Genomic DNA, 4543 nt, shown 5'->3' with positions numbered 1-4543 from the left:
CTTTGCAACGTTGAAGGACCAAAGTCAAGTGATCGAGACATTCCTCAAAACTTGGTCCGAAAATTGAAAAATCGTCCATGAACACTTCGAGATATCTTTCTAGCATGTCGGAAAATATACTCATCATGCACCGTTGAAAAGTAGCGGGTGCATTGCATAATCCAAAAGGCATGCGACGATACGCGAAAGTTCCAAAGGGACAGGTGAACGTTGTTTTCTCTTGATCGATTGGAGCAACAGGTATCTGGTTGTACCCGGAATAACCATCTAAGAAGCAATAGTAAGAATGTCCTGCCAGACGCTCTAACATTTGATCAATGAAAGGTAAGGGAAAATGATCCTTAGGAGTCATCGAGTTGAGTTTCCTATAGTCAATACACACTCTCCATCCATTTTGGACTCGAGTGGGGATTAATTCATTGTCTTGGTTCACTACCACAGTGATACCAGATTTCTTAGGAACTACTTGTATAGGACTCACCCAACGACTGTCAGAGATAGGATAGATAATACCCGCATCTAGCAATTTCATCACTTCCATCCGAACCACGTCTTTCATGACAGGATTTAGTCGTCTCTGAGGTTCTAAGGAAGGTTTAGCAAAATCCTCTAAACGAATGTGGTGCATCACCACAGATGGACTAATTCCCTTGATGTCAGCTATGCTCCAAGCAATAGCTTCTTGATGTTCCCTTAGTACTCCTAACAACTTTCCCTCTTGGACTTCATTGAGGTGAGAGGAAATGATCACAGGCAAGGTTTGATTCTTGCCAAGAAATGCATATCTCAAGGTCTCTGGAAGAGACTTGAGTTCCAATTTTGGAGGCTCGACATAAGAAGGAACAAGATTGGATGTGCGTACAGGAAGACTTTCAGCTTTTGCGTGCCACCGCACAGAATCTAAGAGTGGAACGGATTCAAGCAAAGCATTGACTTCGCTTATAGATTCTTCTACGTCCAAGTCAAGGCCAAAGTGAGCCAAACATTTCGTTAGGGGATCAGAGTACCCTAATTCTTGATACGTTTGATTGACTAGCGTATCTATCATGTTCACTTCCTCCATACCATCATCTACATCAATTCCTTGGAAATTGTGAAAGACGTTCAGTTTCACTTTCATATCCCCAAATGCTAAAGTCATAATTCCGTTTCTACAACGAATGACTGCGTCAGACGTGGCTAAGAATGGACGTCCTAAGATGATAGGAATATGACTGTTCGAATTGATGACTGGCTCTGTGTCTAAGACAACAAAGTCAACAGGAAAATAGAAATCTTTGACTTTAACTATCACGTCCTCAACTATACCCTTTGGAATTTTTATGGACCTATCAGCTAGACTCAACGTGATATCTGTGGGTTTCAAACCCCCAAACCTAATTGTTTATAAACCGAGTATGGTAAAAGGTTCACACTGGCCCCTAAGTCTAAGAGACATTTTTCGACCACTTGATTTCCAATATGAATAGAAATTGTCGGACATCCAGGATCCTTAAATTTTGGTGCAATCGTTTGTTGGATGAGTGACGAAGCTTGGGCTGCCATAATAGCTTCCCGAGGGAATGGTGTTTTCCTTTTAGCTGTGGTCAAATCCTTTAAGAATTTCGCATAAGAAGGTATCTGCTTAATGGCATCTAGGAATGGGATATTGATATGCACATTTTGGAAGACTTCTAAGACACCCTCAAACTGCTTACCTTTTTAGAATCTCTAAGGCGATGGGGAAATGGAGCTTTTGGAATTGGCAAAATGATAGGAGGATTTTCCAAATCTTTCTTCTTCTCTGTTGGAGACTCTATGGCTTCTTTTTGAACTTTGTCCTTTTCTAAGACCTTTTCTCCCGTGTCAATAGGTTGGACCTTGTTGTCCACCTTCTTTCCCGAACGCAAGGTGTGGATAGCCTGGACTGAGTCTTGTGGAGCTCCAGAATGGCTTCCTACTTCGTATTGACCTTTTGATCCGTTTGGAATCAAAGGTTGACCTCTAGGGTTAGGGATAGTCTGACTAGGAAATTGACCTTTCTCTCTCCCACTCAAGGAAAGAGCTAACTGCCCCAACTGAACTTCCATCTTAGCTATGGATTGCGCAGTGACCTGGTTAATCTGAGTTTGATTTTGATGGGTTTGCTGTTGAGTTTGGATGAACTGCTGTTGCTGCCTCATCAACTCGGCAATCATAGATTCTAAAGACGACTGTTGTTGGGCAGGCTGCTGGTAATTGGTCATGGGATCTGGTATGATGGCTCTGCAATCGGTAGATTGTTGGGGTTGATAAGGGACTTGAGGAACAATAGCTTGGTTTGTGGAAGAACCAGATTGCCTAGGAAAACTCCTATTGTAACCTGACGGACCACTAGATTGAATAGGTTCATTCTGTCTGTATGAGAAATTAGGATGGAACCTATTATCTGGGTGATACGTTTGGCTAAAAGAGTTTGGAGTTGGCTTCCTAAAAGTACTATAGCCATTAATCGCATTTGCTTGTTCAGCTTTGATTTGAGGCAAGGTGGGACAACACTCGACCAAATGGTCGTTGCCGTCGCATATGACACACAAAGAACTCGGTTCGACAGTCACTTGCGAAATTGTACGAGGGTCTAGGTGAGGTTTGGATGCTGAGATGGCAAAGGCATCTAACTTCTTCGTGAGATTATTCATCCCACTTACTAGACTACACATGACATTTTTGATATCAGGGTCTGCCTTCATCTCATACATGCCTGTCTTCCTAACCGGATCGTCTCTATCAAATTCTTCTTGGTTAGTGCTCCAATTTTGAGCACTCTCAGCTAACTCTACGAGGAAATCATACGCTTGGTTGGGAGTCTGGTTCATGAACTGACCTTATGCATTGACTCAACTAAGGTACGTTGATTCATTGTTAATCCTCTATAAAAACTTTGCACCAACTGTGCTTTGTCAATGCCATGGTGTGGGCACTTGACCAATAAATCATTGAATCTTTCCCAAGTTTGGGAAAATTCATCATCAGGACGGGCTCTAAAATTTCTAATAGAGTCCTTCATTTTCTCAGTTTTGGCCACGGGGTAGAATTTGGCCATAAATTTCTTGGATAGAACATCCCAGGTAGATATGGAATTGGGTGTTAGGGAGTTCAACCACGCAGCTGCGTGGTCTTCCAAGGATAACGGGAACAGAATAAGCTTGATACTCTCCTCATCTAGATTCTGATTTCTAAAAGTTTGACATATAGTCAAGAATCGATTAAGAGTGGGTGTAAGGTTGTTCACGCTCTAAACCGTGGGAACTTAGGGAGCATATTGATGGTGGCAGCCCTAATTTCAAACTGAGGTGCATTGTTCAATGGTAAACAATGCATGTGGGAGGAGATGCGGAAGCTGGAGCGAAGAGCTCATTGAGAGTTCGCTCTCGATCACCCATCATAACTACTGATGGTGTCTTGCGTATCCTACTGATGGTACGTTCGATCTCAGGATCAAATGGTTCTAACACGTTATTTTGTGAACGTCTACCAAGCATACAAATCACACATCGATCAAACAATCACGAAAAGAAAAGACTGGACTAGATAGGTTGCCTAAAGCTAGACAGCTCCTAACTGGGTAGAAATAGCGCAACTAGCCTTCCAACTCGGTTCTATGAAATCAAGTTTGAATCATTCGGATCTCCAGATCGGAGGAGGCGCATAATGCATAAGCAAGAGCACGCTTAAATACCTTCCTTTCTTGAATAGACTGAGTCTATCCCCTCAAAGGGCAAGATCTTACTAGATACAAAAATGACCAAGAAGCGCAATTGGCACAACTTGAAGCGAAATTTCTCCTATTGAGCTCGTGGGCCCTATAGTCAAGTCTAATTGATTTTAATTAATTTGATTGGATTACTAGTGAATTGATTATCCTAATTAGAGCAAGGAATTGGTAATGACTTCCAATCCTTATCTTATCATGCCATCCCTAGGAGAGGGGTGCTCTTTACTACCTAATTAACTATTCCAAGTGTGTGCAAATTGGAAAAATAACATACAAAGGCAAGGAGTAACCCACTAGCAAAGAGAGGCGTGGGTGTTTCGGGATTACCTCCCGTGCTGTAGACGGGGTGAAGACGATTTGAGTCGACTTAGGCCACCAACTCCAATTTTGGTGTGCGAACCTAAGGAGCCGTGACGGTATTGTCCACCGTCGTCCTTCCTTAGTCTTTACAATCCAAGCCTTCTTGGATATTAAAAAAAATTACACAGAAATCCTATACAAGAGTTTCTAAAACAGAAAAATAAACCTAACTAAAGATTAAAGAAATTGAAAGAAAGAAGAAAAAAGAAAAAAAATGTTCACTTACAAGAAGCAAAACAGAATGTTAGCAGAAATGATAGTAAATGGACTCAAAAATAGAATCTGACTGACTTACACGCTTATCTTGCTGACTTGTCACATTTTTATAGAAAATTTGTTCTACCCCAAATCGATATACAAGAAATAGATAATCGGAGATCGGAGGAGAAAGTTACAGTCAGTTTAGTTCTGCTGTCAAGGGTGAAAAAGAAAACGAGAATGACTTTTTTT

This window comes from Akebia trifoliata, chromosome 15 (assembly GCF_017979445.1).
Source record: "Akebia trifoliata isolate Shusen 1 chromosome 15, ASM1797944v1, whole genome shotgun sequence".
Taxonomy (NCBI): Eukaryota; Viridiplantae; Streptophyta; class Magnoliopsida; order Ranunculales; family Lardizabalaceae; genus Akebia; species Akebia trifoliata.
Note: the sequence above shows the minus strand (reverse complement) of the source record.